The sequence below is a fragment of the Cervus canadensis genome, chromosome 6, assembly GCF_019320065.1.
Source record: "Cervus canadensis isolate Bull #8, Minnesota chromosome 6, ASM1932006v1, whole genome shotgun sequence".
In the NCBI taxonomy this organism is placed as follows: Eukaryota; Metazoa; Chordata; class Mammalia; order Artiodactyla; family Cervidae; genus Cervus; species Cervus canadensis.
This window is the reverse complement of record NC_057391.1, coordinates 48,040,115-48,056,880: the sequence shown is the minus strand read 5'-3', so window position 1 is coordinate 48,056,880 and position 16,766 is coordinate 48,040,115. Positions and strand designations below refer to the sequence as shown.

Genomic DNA, 16,766 nt, shown 5'->3' with positions numbered 1-16,766 from the left:
CCCAGCAGCCGCATGGTACAGAATCTACCCGCCAATGCAAGAGATGTGCTGGGATCCCTGGATTCAATCCCTGGGTCAGGAAGAACCCCTGGAGTAGGAAATGGCAACCCACTCCAGTATTCTTGCCTGGAAAATTCCATAGCCAGGGGAGCCTGGTGGGCTACAATCCATGGGATTGCAAAGAGTTGGACAGGACTGAGGGGCTGAGCACACTGGCTCAAAATAGCAGTTAGAAAGAGCTAATCTAAAATTCCAACTCTAGGGGCCTCTGATTTGATACCTGACAAATAGGCAGTTGACAGACTAGTACTGTGATTTAGTGACTCTGATGATATTGAAGGTAAAAGGAGATATTGCACCTGGCAGAATTTTCCCAGATACACAAACACACACGTGCACACGCACACACACGCACACATGCACACACTACTAGAGACATAGTGGGGGTAGGAGGGGGGCCCGTGTACCCCAGCCATGCCTCTCTCACTGCTGTACCACCATTCAGCATACAGACTTCATTCCCCAAAATAAATCACACATATAAAGTAGAAAGACGGTTTTCCATCTATTCTTTAAGTAAATTTGGGGAGTTAAAGAGCACAGCTGTCTCCAATAATACCATGCTCATTGGGTAAAAATATCTCTTAGCAAGTTGTCCTAAATCAATTTTTTTAATGAGTCTTCTTTTTTTCCCCACTTAGTATTGGTAATTTAAAGCTCAGCAAAAGAGGCTATTGAAGCAAAAAAACTGACTAATTTTCTAATTTATTCTCTGGGACATTTATCTGTTAATCTAATATCTTAATTCCCTCCATACTTAAAAAGGGCATTTTAAAGTGACATTCCCAGCCATTCCAGATCACTCCTTGAGTTTTATTGTCTGTCTTTCAAAATGTATGCCCAGTGTGGGCTTTGTCCTTTAATACTGAGCTGTGTGAGAAAGTCTCTATGGAAATTTTGGGTGGATCTACCAGTGGTGTTGAATCTACCCTAGAGGGCAGGACACCAAAATAGGAGGATCTCCCCTTGGACCCTGTCTTTTGGCTTGTCATGCTAGTGGGCATGGGCAGAGTTAGGCATGCAGGCCTGCCTCTAGAATATGATTCTATTCTTAGCATTTCACCTCCTTCATCACATGTTATTCCTTTCCTGCACCATTTCTTGCTAACCTACTGTGCACTAAGCACTTTTCTGGGAATCAGCATACAGAGAATGCCTAAGCCATAGTCCCTGCCTTCAAAAGGACCTTAAGCTGAGGGAAGCAGGTCTGACTAAACACAGCATGATAGATGCCACACCTGGGGTATGAACAAAATGCTTGGGAGCAAGTCATTTGATTTATGTAACGAATACTTATACAGTGACCTAATATGGGTGAGGCATAGCACTAGTAAGGGCTTTTCTAATATTAACTTGTTTAATCCTCACAACCCACTGAGATGGGTACTATTATTATCCCTTTGTGCTGATGGGGAAACGAAGGTGGGTAAATAATTTGCCCAAGGTCACAGCCAATGAGCATCAGTACTAGGTTCTGAGCCCATACTCCCTGGCTTCCCAAGCCCATAAGTCTACCACTTGGTTACACTGCCTCTCGAAACACCTCCTCCAAATGCAAAGATACTTAACTAAAATCAGATGCAAATGGAACATGCCGGCTGAGAATGCTACAGAGTACTGTGAGGAAGTAACATATATGCAAAAATTTGAATGATGAGCAGGAGTGAACTAGGCTAACGGGGAGGAAATGGGTTGAAAGTCAAGGTTCTGGGTGGGGAAGGAGTAAGACATGTTCTAGGAACTGAGCAGAGGCCCCCACGTGGCAGGAGAGCGTAGAGGAGGGAGCAGAGGAGCTCAAGCAGCAGCTAGAAAGTGGGCAGGGGCCACACCATTTGGCACTTTTGCTACACGTCAAGGGTTGTCTATGGGGGTTCCCCAAGAATTCTAGGAGCCTATCAAAGAGTGTTAGTTGGGTTTCCCAGATATCTCAGTTGGTAAAGAATCCACCTACAATGCAGGAGACCCTGGTTCAATTCCCTGGGTTGGGAAGATCCGCTGGAGAAGGGATAGGCCATCCACTCCAGTATTCTTGGGCTTCCCTGGTGACTCAGTTGGTAAAAATCCACCTGCAATACAGAAGACCTGGGTTCGATCCCTGGGTTGGGAAGATCCCCTGGGGAATGGAAAGGCTACCCACTCCAGTATTCTGGACTGGAGAATTCCATGGACTGTATAGGCCATGATATCGCAAAGAGTCGGACATGACTGAGCAACTAAGCCCACACAGGGAAATACCAGCATCAGTTTTCATGACCTGCTGGTGTGTAGACTGGACTGGAAGGAAGCAAAAGTGGAAGCAAGGACCTCCATGGAGAGTCAGTGATGAGGAGAGAGATGATATCTGTTGGATGGGAGTGAGTGAAAGTGGATTCAAGGGAGACTCAGGAGGTGACATCAACAGGAAATGGTGACTGATTATCAGGGATGAACACAGGAAAGTGTCCATGGTGGCTTTAAAGAGTCTAGGTATTCACAGGGTCGGGGAGCACTAGGGATGGGCAGGCTTAGGGTAGAGTTTGGGGAGAAGGTCCCACACAACAACCACATGCACTGTTCACCGCGCCCCTAGGTCACAGGCTGCTTCAGGGCTCCATGCCTTCATACATGCGGAACCAAGTTTTCTGAGTGTCCTCTCCCTCCTTCACCTGGAGAACTCCCCCTCTGAGTCAGCTTGCACGTCACTTCCTCCTCACACCTACACGTGCTGAGCGCTGGACCAGGTGCTGATGCAGTCATTCTCCTTCTTGAACCTCGCAGCATCCCTGCAAGGAAGCACTGCCATTCTCGTTTTACAGATTCCTGAGGATCACAGAAGGTCCCAGGTCAGCTGGTTAATCAGGTAGTAGGTGGGATATCCCACAGACACCCAGTGCTGCCTTCCCAGTGACACTGAGGGAAAGGTAAGCTGGGCCTGGGACCTCTTCTTCCCAAAGGCACTGAGGTTTCTCACCACACAGATTAGAGATGTGAACCTGGGGAACAATGAGAAGTTCTGAACCCCATGTTGAGGGCTGTGAGGGGAGGCAACAGCAAGGAACACATATGAGAACCACTGGACCCAAAGCAGGTATGCACCATACATCATGCTTCTCTCCATCCCTGGAATTCTAGCAAAGTGTCTCCCAAGCATAGGATACCCAGGGTTTCTCTGTTCTTCCTAGAAATAAATTCCAATAAACAGACAACCCACAGCATAACAAAGCACAGATGTTGTGTCTTCTCTCCTACTCCCTCAACACTGACCCTTTGCTCCATCCATGTTGCTTTCTCTTGCCACTGTGGCTTTGCTCGCATCCATCCCTCTGCCTGGCCTCTCCTCTCTCTCCCTTTTGTGTGCCTGAGTGAAAGTGAAAGTGTTAATCCTAAGTTGTGTCTGACTCTTTGCGACTCCATGGACTGTAGCCCCTAGGCTCCTCTGTCCATGGAATTCTCTAGGCAAGAATACTGGAGCAGGTAGCCATTCCCTTCTCTAGGGGATCTTCCTGACCCAGGGATTGAACCCAGTTCTCCCACACTGAAGGCACATTCTTTACCATCTGAGGCACCAGGGAAGCCTGGCTCGGTCCTATTCTGGCTACGTCTCACAGAGCATCCTTTCTACTTTTCTGCTGAGTGTAGGGTAACCGGCTGTCCTGGTTCTCCAGGACTAAGGGATTTCCTAGGTCGTTGGACATCTGGTACTAAATCAGGGCAGTCCTATGGAAACCAGTGGGGTTAGGTGCTTAGATGCTTGGATTGTGTCAGTTTATTGCAAGCCTAACAAATGTCCAAGCTGTCTTGTATCCATTGGTTATATCTCCTCCTTTAAAGTAGACGTGATTTCTCAAGATAAGGTTCTGTGCCTTGCTCATGCTTTTTTTAAAATTACTGACTGATTGATTTTATTTTTTTGGCTGTGCTGAGTCTTTGTTGCTACAGGGCTTTTCTCTAGTTGCAGTGAATAGAGGCTACTCTCTAGTTGCACAGGCTTCTCATTGCAGTGGCTTTTCTTGTTGCAGATCATGGGTGTGTGGGCTACAGTAGTTGTGGCATGCGGGCTCAGTAGTTGCAGCTGCCAGGCTCTAAAGCACAGGCTCAACAGTTGTGGCACATGGGCTTTGCTGCTCTGCAGCATGTAGGATCTTCCTGGACCAGGGATCAAACCCATGTGTCCTGAATTGGCAAGCGGATTCTTTACCACTGATGAACAAGGGAAGTTCATCCTTGACGTGTGTAGTCAGTGCTTGTGGAATGAGTGTACAATGTGAGACCAACTCAGAGTGAGTGTTGTGAATGACTTAACCTTGCAGAATTCTGATCCCCTTCTTGTGAAAATGGGGCTAAAGGTAATCCCTTACCCCAGAGGCTTGCTGTGAGGATTAAATGAAAAGAAGGCATTTGCAATGCTCAGCAGAGTGCCTAGGGCATAATAATACTCAGTAGACAGTAAATAGTAAACAACAGCTATGATTTTTAGTAAGGGTAATATCGATAGCATTGCTTTTACTGGGCATTTACAACTTTTAAAAATTAAAAAACTGGTTAGTCAATCTGAGCATTCCACCATGTTGCTGAAGCAAAAGACAGTCCCTTAATAAATAACTTCTGGAAGATCTGTTATTTAAAACTGTGGCTCAGTGGTAAAGAATCTGCCTGCCAATGCAGGAGACTTGGGTTTGATCCCTGGATCAGGAAGCCCCCTGGAGAAGGAAATAGCAACCCACTCCAGTATTCTTGCCTAGGAAATCCCATGGACAGAAAAGCCTGGTGGGCTACAGTCCATGAAGTCACAAAGAGGTGGACACAACTCAGCAACTAAACAACAAAATTGTCATTTAAAACAAAACAATTTTGTTTTTCAACTATCAGTCGAATTATTTCCCACCTGACGGTTCTTGCTTCAGAACACTGTGGCCCAAGCTGGCTGACTAATTACAGCATTTCTAGAGCACATATGGTCATTCAGAAGAAACTTTCTCAAGAGCTGGGACTGAAATAAATGGGCAATTAGCAGGTTTAACAGGATTTTCTTCCCCCACCCTACCCCCAGAACCCTTAACACATTAAGTTGATCCCAACAGTTATTTAAAGGAAATTCAGCTGAAGTATTCATGGGGTTTGAGGCAATCTTGTATCTAGCCTGGATTCATCATGAATCCTGTTGTCCAGAGCATCGTGAGGGTGTTGCAGGGAGGCTGGAGGTCAGGAAAGCCACACTCCATCCTCAAATAGCCTGGGGCCTGGGACAGGTTGCTCTGCAACCCAGAGTCTCTTTCCTCATCAGTAAAGTAAGAAAATAGTCTTACTTACTTTAGTCTTACTTAATTTCTAAGGCTCCCCCCAACTCAGGAATCACTCAGCTCTGACCTACCTACTCATCCTATGAAGAAAATTTATATGAATTGGGATCTCACCATGTCCCAGGCCCTTTGTGATACTTAATTTTTTTTTTCACCCCACACCAATAGGTGAGACAGGGCTTATTACTTAATACACTTTAAAATTTGGGAAATTGATCCTCAGAGAGTTTAGGAGACTTGCTTAAGGCCTAGTGAGTGATGGTCAGGACTTAAGTCTGGGTGGGGTTGGGAGGGTGGCAGGCCCAGGGTAACACACAGGGCAGCTGCCTGGGGAGGGAGATGTGCAGGAGAGGCACACACCAGCACCAGTGATGCTCAGCCAGTGTACAACTTCATCCAGCTCAGTGCCCCCAAATGACCAGGTCACATCCACAAAGACAATCCAGCATTTCTGCCAAAAAAGAAATAAAGGATGTTGATGCCGTTCATTTTCTGAAACAGCATATCCCCTCTGGCTAATCTGGAAATATTATTTACAAGGCTCTCGAACGCCCCTTTGTCACTGAGTGGGTGGATAGGCATCACGAATATTTGGCACCGCTGCTCCTCTAAGAGCCAGCACCATTCATTGGATAATTACCCTGTTGTCTTCTCACCTCAGGAGAAAATGCAAGACGCCCTCTTTCCAAATCTGGTCCATCATGCCAGCGGCACTTGTATTTTTAGAAGCTGTTTTTCCCCGATAGTTTCACAGCCTCTAATCTGCCACTCTCTAGATGAATATAAATGAAAACACAACAATGAAATATGGAGAAATACTTTTCCGATCATAATCTCCAGCTCTCTGAACCCCAGGGCCGGGAGTGGGTGGAGCCCTGACTTGTCTCCAAAGCTATGGGGAGAGGAAAGCAGTGAGGACAGGCATCACCCAGGGGCTTCTTGCTCTGATAAATGGCTGCCAACCAGCTATTAGGGAGGGCAGAAGCCCTTGCTAAAACTTCATGTCTCCAGGAGCCAGGAGCTGGGAAGCATAGAGGATTATAATTATACCCGGTGGAAGCCTGACCGCAGCTCACCTGCCAAGCAAAGAGTGACCCCGTTAAATAGCCAGGAAGGAATGGTGTTCACAGGGGATTGGATTTCTACACAGCAGCCTCGAAGTCATTTCTCAAACTTATCCTAGAATCTGGAGGTAAAGGAAAAAAATGTCCTTTAAGAACAGGTAAAGGGATCCCTGTCGAAAGAGAGAGCTGCCCAATCCTTAGCTCCTGACAGCCGAGGCCTCAGGGGGACAGACATCTTGTCTACTCAACCCCAAAGGAGGAAGCTCAGAAGCTAGCATTTCAAGAGATGCCAGTGCCCACCCCGACACAAGAGAAATAACAGTGGCTTAATGCAGCAAGGCAATGCCATAGAGTGGTTGTCGCCTAGGGGTTTAGCCAGACAGCCTCAGGTTCTAATCCTGAATCTACTTCTTACTTTAGGAAGGAAATGGCAACCCACTCTAGTATTCTTGCCTGGGAAATCTCATGGACAGAGGAGCCTGGCAGGCCACAGTCCATAGGGTTGCAAAGAGTCAGACATGACCAGGGGAGTAAACAGTAACAATGTCTTACTAGCTATCTCACTTTAGGCAAGTCTCTCGACTATTTTGAACCTCCATTTCCCAGACTGTAAAATGGGAATAATTATACTATTACCTTGGTTGTGAAGTTTAAGAGACAAAATGAACATGAAGTGCCCAGCAGACTATCTGGAATATATGAAATGCCAGGATATGTTTAATGTCCCTCTCAACCCCATCCCCATACACCAGAAAGCAAATTCCTGACGAATTACTAAGGGATATCTCTGCTAAATACTGATCACAGTTTTGCACCCAGCCGTCAGGCAGCAGTGACTCCACAGTCCTGCCCACTCTGCTCCATCTTTCAGCACCTGGCACAACTTCAGGGACCAGAAGCAGAGAACCGGGCTCGAGTGGGAACTGACCCTTGCCTGACCAGGGACATTGAGCACTGTCCCTCCCCTCATCCTGGGACTGACCACAGACTGTCCTAATAAGATGGTTGGAGCACCCGGACTGTTTATCCCTGTGAGAGCTGATGGTGCCCACAGGCCTGAAAACTGGGGCCCTCTCTGCCCACACTGTCACCCACGGCCTGGGGCCTGGAGCCCACGCTCCGTAGCTGCTTCTCTGACCAAGTTGGATACCTTGACACGGTCCCAGCAAGCAACAGAGCACCCATTGTTCAGCCCTCCCAGCCCCAGAGAAGCACTCTGCCTGCCAAGTCCAGAGGACCCACCCAGATTCTAGCAGCAGAGAGAGACTCCCCAACTTTCCACCCAGAAGCACAGCTACCCTCACCCACATGGCCAGTGGCCCACTTGGCCCTCAGTGCCCACAAGATCCTCAAGTCCGTCTGCTCTGCTATTTGTGAAGGGTAGGGAGGCAGGGTTGGGCAAGCAGATGAAACTTAAACTTACTCTCTGCTCATGGCCATGGAGACGTTATAGGCATTATCATTATTAATTAGCTGTAATATGGTAATATTACTATAACTAACTAATACTGGCTCCCCATTTGGCTCAGACAGTAAAGAATCCACCTGCAATGCAGGAAACCTGGGTTTGATGCCTGGGTTGGGAAGAATCCCTGGAGAAGGGAATAACCATCCACTCCAGTATTCTTGCCTGGGAAATCCCATGGACAGAGGAGCCTGGTGGGCTACAGTCCATGGGGTCACGAAGAATTGGACACAACTGAAACTTAAACTTACTCTCTGCTCATGGCCATGGGGATGTTATAGGCATTATTATTAAATAGCTACAATATAATAATATTCCTCTAATTAACTAATACAACTAGAATTAGTGTCACTATAATATATTCAATTATAATATAAACATATAATGTAGCTAAAATAGCTAACATTTACTCTTACAAATAAGAGTAAGAGTGGCAAGTTTGTGCCAAACATTATTTTAGCCTAAACTCCCTACATACAAGGTAGAAACTATTGTTCCATCCCATTTTAGAGATAAGGACAACCCAGAGAGGCTATACTATTTGCCCCAGACCACACAGTCCATAAGAGTCCGATTCTCACTCAGACAGACGAAACTCCATAAATGTGGGCACCCAAACCTACAGGCTGGTCCTGCTGGTGGCCAACTTCTCCAGACCAATCCAAGCACCTGGGAAATTAGGTCAGCCACACAAATGTCACTTGCTCCACCTTCACCTAGTGCCTGAAATTGCCCTATTTGTGTTCCTTTGTTTTAAAGCTTCATCTTCTTCTTAAACCCAAATACTCCTTTTGGGTTTAAAAAATATATATTTATTTATTTATTTGGCTGTGTTGGGTCTTAGTTGTGGCACACAGCATCTTTCTCATTGCAGCATGTGAACTCCTAGTCATGGCATGAGAGATCTATTTCCCTGACTAGGGATCAAACCCAGAACCCCTGCACTGGGAGCACAGTGTCTTGGTCACTCGACCACCAGGGAAATCCCCAAAGATTCCTTTTAGACAGGATCAAAATCCACCATCAGATGTCTAAGTCAAACTAATGAATAAGGCCTTTTCTCCAAGCAGCTCACTAAGAGCAGGAGAGAGGCCCTGAGCAGACCTGAAACATCACATCAAAGCTTATTTTTCCCCCATATGCCTTTCATTTCTCATGTATTTCCATTCTCCCCATCATTTAGAAACTTCATTTTGTCAAAAACTGATTTCATAAATGAACTCATGCTGAGAAGTTCTACCCATCTCTACCTACCTCAATGACACCCCACATCCTCATCAGACCCAAAGCATACCCCAGACTCATCAGAGATTTTTTAGGAAAATTAATCCCATGTGATTAGGAAGTTCAGGTAAACAGCAAGTCATCAGAGCCAGGATCAGCACTCTAGCTTCTTGACACCTACCCAGTGCTCGAACCAGCACTTGGGAGTTCTAGAAAGAGGCATTTCCTAGTGAGAAAGTTCTCAGTGCCCTAAATGCCTGGAGTTAAACCATTTTGAAGCTCAACTTTATTTCCATTAGAACCATGTCACAAAATTGGAGGCATCATGGGGAACTAAGGAAAGCAGAGAAGCAATAAAGTCTCCAAGTACACTGGACCCATATTTGAGTCTTGCCCAATACACATATATTAGGCCCTATACTTCTCAATTAAAAAAAAGGGGGGGGGGGGCTACACTCCCTATAAAAATAAAACATTTTTAAAAAGGATGCTCCTTAAGTGGAAACTTCATCTCCCAGGGGTATTTTCCTTATAAGAGGCCTGTGAAGATGGCCATGGTTAACTGAAAGGGAGGTTTGCCACCTATGGTGGAGTTCTGTTCCCTGGAACAACCCAGGGTAGAAGAGGTTTTGAGAGATGAGGGTAGGGGCTCTGGCAGAGGTCATCTTACCTTCTAGCATAGAGGGTGTAAAAGTTGTCCACTGCCATGTAACAAATGATTTCCAAGCCTAGCAGCTTAAAACAAAACAAATGGGGAGGGAGGTTCAAGAGGGAGGGAACATATATATACCTATGGCTGATTCATGTTGATGTTTGGCAGAAACCAACACAATTCTGTAAAGTACTTATGCTTCAATTTAAAATAAATAAATCTATAAAAACAAAATCTATAATCTCACAGTTATCACAAATCAAACACCTGGGAACAGCTTAGTTGAGTGGTTCAGGCTCAGGGTCTTTGATGAGGTTGCAAGTCAGCAAGATTTGCAGACACCTCAAAGTTCCACTGGAGTTTGAAAACCACCACCAAGCCCTTTCAGGGAATTGTTGGCAGGCCTCAGTTCCCCACTGGTTGTCGAGCAGAGATTTCAGCTCCTTGCCATGGGGAACGTCCATACTCCTGACTGGATGGAGGCTTTCTCCAGAGTCAGAGATCACAGAGAGGAAGAGAGACTCCAAGACAGAAGGCTTGGTCCTCTACAATCTAATCCCAGAGACTGACACACCATCACACCTGCTCTATGTTCTTGGTCACACAGAGGAACCCTGGCAGCATGTGGGAAGAGGCCACACGAAGGTGTGGGGACAGGGGGTAGGGGCCTCTGGGGCCATCTCAGAGGCTGGCTGCCCCACGAGGGCACCGAGTATGGTCAAGTCCACAGCTGGAAGAATCTACACAGCAGGCCCTTGGGCAGGTGTGCCCGCTCAGCATCGGCTTGCACTTCTGTAAGATGCAGGTAACAGAGCTGTCAGGGATCAACACGTCTAGAAAAGGGCGTTGAGTAAAGTGTTGCATGAACAGAAGGCAAACAGTATTGTGATTGTTACCAGCAGTAGCAAGGGCGCACAGTTCTGGGGGTCCCTTCTCTTGTTGTGCTCTCTGGCCTGACCTACCGGTATGAAACAGTGCATTTCAAATTGCCAATACCCCACGCCAGACAATGAAGTGTTACAAAACACAGCTTGGGCATGACCCCTTTAATGATCTGTTAGAGCTGATTTATAATTAGCCTTTCACCTGAATTCAAATAAGGCGCCCAAGTTCTTGCTGATTCCTGCTTGGAAATGATCTGTTCTCTTCATTTAAATGTCCTCCTTTCATCCCATTTACTTAGCAACCCTGGCTTTCCTATCTAATAAGCAGTTTGAAAGAAAGCATCAGCCCAGCCGTCTCTGAGTATTACAGGCTCCAACTCAGCCAGGTCTGATGTCAATGGTTCCAACTGAAACCCACCTGACTGTCCTTCCCTCCCAAATCCCTTGCCCTGTTACAGGGGCTCTCAAGACAAGATCTGGTTTAACTCTGGGCATTTAGGATTCTGAGAACTTCCTCACTAGGAAATGCCTCCTTCTAGAACTCCCACAGTGCTGGTCAGAGCACTGGATAGGTGTCAAGAAGCTAGAGTGCTGATCCTGGCTCTGATCCTTGTCCAAGTGTGGCCTTGAGCAGGTCACTTCACTACTCTGAGCGATTCAGATCTGCTTATCAAAGACACCAATACCACCGCTTAGAGTATTCACTGAGCACTTCTGAGCCTTTTCCAATAGCCCCATCAGCTGCCCTACAGCACCTCACTGAAAACAAAGTATATGCAACCTTCTAAGGTATTCCCCCTAGTTCTATTTCTCTCCCCGGGGGGTTTTCTTTCAACACTGGCAGGACTCACCTGTGAGTGTCAAGCACTGGGCACGGAACCTTTATAGCACTGACCTGGTAATTCAGCCTCATTTTCACAAGCATAGCAGACCCTTACTGAACACTCACTATGTGCCAGGCACTGTTCTACAACATTGAGCTTCACAACAGCCCTGAGGTTGTAACTACCAACATCTCCATTTTACGGATGAGGAACTGAAGTTCAGAGAAGACAAGCAACCAATTTGAAGTCACTCAGCCTGTTTGAGGGGAGAAGGCAATGGCAACCCACTCCAGTATTCTTGCCTGGAAAATCCCATGGATGGAGAAGCCTGGTAGGCTGCAGTCTATGGGATCGCTAAGAGCGATCTGAGCGACTTCACTTTGGAGGAGGAAATGGCAACCCACTCCAGTGTTCTTGCCTGGAGAATCCCAGGGATGGAGGAGCCTAGTGGGCTGCCGTCTATGGGGTTGCACAGAGTCAGACACGACTGAAACAACTTAGCAGCAGCAGCAGCCTATTTGAGGCAGAACCAGGATACAAACACAGGCTGTGGGGGACAAGGGTGGGCTCTCTTAAGGTAGACCTCTTCCTCCACAAAGAATCTGAACTTCTTGATCACAGGCCCTATTTCTTCTACACACAGTCAGAATTCATAACTATTTGTTGATTTATCACAAGCTTCCAGACCAGATACTTGCATCATAGTGCGTGCATGCTAAGTCACTTCAGTCATGTGCGACTCTTCGCAACCCGCAAGGCTCCTCTGCCCATGGTATTCTCCAAGCAAGAATACTGCAGTGGGTTGTCATGCCCTCCTCCAGGGGATCTTCCTACCCCAGGGATTGAAAGCACATCTCTCTCACATCTCCTGCATTAGCAAGTGGGTTCTTTACCACTAGCACCCTTTGAGGCATGGGGTGAAGCATAAACTCTGTTCCTTTCCAGAACATATGATCTAATATGTGATAACAGCCAAACCCAAGCTTTTCATAGACTCAGAGGATTTAGAAGAAGTGTTTTCCCAGCCCTCATATTACAAATAGAGAAAGGGAGTCTGAAGAGGTTAGGTGAGTGTCTTCCGACCACACAGCTCCCTGCGGCAGAGCCAGGGCATGAGCTCTGTCCCGTCAGGAGCTCAGGCTAGGGTGGCGGTTCTTAGCTGGTGTGACTTTGCACCCCAGGACATCTGGCACTGTCTGGGGACACTCCTGGTTGTCACAGCTGGGGAAGAAGATGCTACTGGCATCTACTGTGCCCGGGGTTGCTGCTCAACATCCTACAGGGCACAGCACAGTCCCCCCAACAAAGAACTATCTGGTCCAAACGTCTGAAGTTCTGACACTGAGAAACCCACTCTCTGGGACTCACCAGGTGCACATAAGGCTCTTTACTTCTGTCTATTACACATAGTCACCTACAGTTGACATCTTGTCTTAGTCATCTTTGGTTCCAGCCCAACAAAGTACTTGGTGTGGAATAAAAACTCACTGAATAAGAGAAGGGGGAAAAGGATAAGGGAAGAAGAGAGAGAAAAAGGAAGAATGAGAAAGAACATCATAAAAAGATATCAGGCTTTCCTGGTGGCAAGAAAGTCAAACTCTGTAAATCTAGACCTCTGTTCATAAAACAGAAGATTATTGATTGTTTGAAATCAATTCTTGCATATCTTTCAAGAGAGGGGACTAATTTGAACACCTTCTTAATTATGCTTCAGCATCATTTAGGCTAATACTAACAAAGTAAATTAAAGGGAGAAGCAACTCCTGCTCCAGAAATAGTCCCACTATGGAAGAAAGCCCTGACTGATGGGTATGATGGAGACAGTGAGGTGCAAATGCGATGCCCTTTTGAAAAATAACTCGTTCCTTAGAGGTGTCCACTGGGAAAATTGCAGTAGTCACAGACAATGCTGAGGAAGACAAAATAGACAGCTTTCATTCCAAGGCAGCCGAGCCTCCAAGGAGGGGAGGTCAGTGGGCTGTAAATCCACATATCCAAGTGCAGTTAATGCTTCAGCCCCTGACCAAGTGACAAACAGCTCCCCTGTCAGGCCTGGCAAGTGACACACCACTCCCCCCAGCCGACCCACTACGGTAGGACAACTAGTCAGCAGCCACTAATTCTCAGGATGGGTGGGGAAGAGATGGGACGTCAGCCTGTGGCTATTGGGCAAGGGGAAGGAGTCTCTGACACCTTGCAAAATTCAGCTCCTGCCCTATGCAGCCAGTAAACCTCCATGGTGAACCAGAGGAGAACAGTGTTTCTCTGTGTTCTCATCAAGGTGAGGTGAGCAACCCAGAGAAAACTTTGAAACCATCAGATCAGAAGTCCCTGTGTGGTCCTCTCTCCCTCTTTGATTCTCCCCTTACTCTCCATAGATGCACCCCTTCCAGAACCCCTATGACACCACCACAGGAGGCTTTGCCCAGGTTCCACATCAGGAAGAGCTCTCCTCACTCCATATCCCAACTGCACATACCCCAACTCCATCAGAGGTGCTTGGCACACTCCGCCCCATACACACCCCAGCCGGCAGTAGCTCAGACCTGCCCAGCTGCCAGAGACTCTATTACCACCTGCTGGGTCCTCTGCTCCTGGCATCCGTGGAGCTTGGGTTTCAAGATCCCTCACTTGCCCAAGACCCTTTCAAAGATTCTGTGCTCTTTTCTTAAAGAGGCTCCCCCAGATGGTATCCACGATTCGGGGCCCATAGAATCTCTTCCCCGCCCACAGTGATCTCCAGAACTCTGCATGCCTTACACATAATCAGTGTTTAAAAAGCACTGATGGTGGTTTAGTTGCTAAGTCATGTCTGACTCTTGTAACCCCATGGACTGTAGCCCGCCAGGCTCCTCTGTCCATGGGATTCTCCAGGCAAGAATACTGGAGTGGTTCGCCATTTCCTTCTCCAGGGGATCTTCCCAACCCAGGGATCGAACCTGGGTCTCCTGCACTATAGGCAAATTCTTTACCAACTGAGCTACCAGGGGAGCCCTAGAGGACTGAAAAGAATGGATCCTGGCTAGGATCACAACTGATTAGAAATCGGTATGTAACAAAAGAAGGAAGATGTGTGTGTCCCTCAAGTAGCCTTTAATCATTCTGTCATCAAGCCAAAAAGAACCGATGGTGTCCTCTAGCAGCTAGCCCAGTGGTTCTCAAACTCCAGTGTGTGGCAGAATCCCCTGGAGGCTGGGCTCACCCCACAGTACCTGTTTAGTAGGTCCCAGGTGGGACCAAGAATCTGCATTTCTCACAAGTCCCCAGGGGCTGCTGCTGCTGCCCCTTGGCGGAGGACTAGACCTTAAGAACCACTTTGAATCTGTACATTTTTAACAGGGAGGACATTGCCCTTAAAGAAGTGAAAAGTGGGTCTTGGGGGAGACAAAAGCTTATGCCTTTGTATAATAAAGCAGATAAACATATAGTACAAAAACAAATCTACAGAATATCCATGCACTGAAATCTCGTGGTTGAGAATCACTGATCTGACCCAGCTTCCCACTTGGTGCTGAGCCCCACCATCTGGTGACCCAGACCACACACCATACCAGATGCTGCGGAAGGAGCACTGGACTTGTAATCAAATCCCAACTAGCTCTGCCCAGGAGCAACTGTGAGATCTATCCCCCCACACACTGCTTGAGCTTCTACACTGAAACAGTATATACTGTCCTACCCTGGAAGGGAGTGCTGTGTGTGGATGAGAGAGAAACCTGTAAGTTATTACAAGGATGGAGTTTGCGAGCCCCCAGAGTACAAGGCTGAGTAAGAAGAGCAGCATCTTCCCAGGAGTAGCGCCTGTCCACCACCTTGCTTGGCTGAGCAACAGGAGCATGGGAATGCACATTTCAGGGCAGGACAGGACTCCTCCATCCTCTTGGATGTGTGGGGAAGGATGGAGAGAGACGGTGCTGGGGGCAGCCCAGGAGAGTCCTAAGTGTATTAAAACACACAAACCGATCCTGACATGGGCAGTCTGAGTGGCAGCTATATAAACTCTGTCTTCATCACCCCCTGAGTTCTGAACAAAGTCTCCTGTCACTAAATAATGATCTTGGGAGCAGGTGGTTATTTGGGGGTAGAGTCCAGAGGGGTTGAGAATACATTCATGTTGTGTTGGCTCAAAAACAAAGACTCGCATGTAGAACCTGTCACACCCCTGAGTCACACTGCTTAGTTTTGTTATCATCTGCCCGGTCTCCCGAGCCCCAAACTGGGTGTTGTCATCAACGTCCACTTCTCCTTCAGTCTCAACGTCCAACCAGCCACCAAACCCTGTGGATCTACCCCAGGCAGAACTGCTCTTCTGCTCCAGGCTCTCTGATGGCCTGGGACTTGATCCTCTATGTCTCTCCAGGGAGCTTCTGGAAACGTCTCATCTGGCCCCAAGCCCTGGCTCCCCAGCCCAGAAGCCACCTGGCCCCAGAGCGGTCTTCCTGCGGTACAGACTGGATTGTCACAGCTGCACAGCCCCGGCCCAAAGTGAGGAAGTGTAACAGAAGTTGTCCAAGTCAACATTGTCCTGGGAGATAAAGTTAAGTCATAGATAGGACTTGACCAAAAGTCTTCTAGGCAGCAGCCTTTACCAACTGAGGGGAAGGTCAGAGTCATCCATCAGGGAGGTCTGATTTGGCACAAAGATGCAGAAGTAGGATATAGCTGGAACAGAGAAAGGCGAGTATAACAGAAACAAAGTGATCAGATCCCAGGGAGAGGGTAGGGAGCTGACTAAAGCTTAGGGGTCCCCAGATCCCCAAGCAGACCCTTAGAGGGTAGGTTTGGGAGGCGGTGAGGAGTAAAAAGAGCATGGGTTTTAGGTATCAATTCTCCCTTGTGCAAATTGTAGAACCAGGACAAACAGCATTAATCCCTGAGCCTCGGTTTCCTCCTATGTAAAATGGGAATGATAATGTCTGCTTTGTAGGGTGTGGTGAAGAATGAGCTGTAAAAACTAGCAGATGGTGGTGTTGATGACGGGAATGCAGAGTGGTGGGGGGTGGGGGGGATGTCTCTAGTCCCTTCACCATCATGCTGGCTCTCCTCTGAACATGCTCCAGTGGCTCCATGTGCTCTGAGACCAAGCACGATGCTCCCTTGTCACTTAACCAGCACAGAATCAAACAGCACTGTCATCTCCCTTTTCCAAAACACATGCATCTAACAATGCAGTCTACAATCACATGAGGGCTGGGGGTGGGGTGGGGGGACTCTGTACAGTAATTATTCTTGTTGAAAATAAAAATCAGAATCAAATAAACCCATGGATCTTCCCACAAATGCTGTTACTAGGCCACTGCTCACTGTCTTTTCC

General features: G+C 47.3%; 1 protein-coding gene and 1 long non-coding RNA gene across 6 annotated transcripts in view; one reads left to right on the top strand and one right to left on the bottom strand.

Moving 5' to 3' along the window:
- The window catches only part of LIPC (lipase C, hepatic type), a 181,708-nt gene that overhangs the window by 85,678 nt on the left and 79,264 nt on the right, over positions 1-16,766 (top strand). The gene's annotated exons all lie outside the window — the stretch shown is intronic.
- Positions 2,441-16,766, bottom strand: part of LOC122443553 — a 42,289-nt gene continuing 27,963 nt past the window's right edge. Inside the window, exons 2-4 of the long non-coding RNA XR_006270056.1 lie at positions 5,996-6,111; positions 3,289-3,397; positions 2,441-2,859 (exon numbers count right to left, since the gene is read on the bottom strand). This is a non-coding gene — a long non-coding RNA (uncharacterized LOC122443553). The remainder of the gene's footprint in view (positions 2,860-3,288; positions 3,398-5,995; positions 6,112-16,766) is intronic.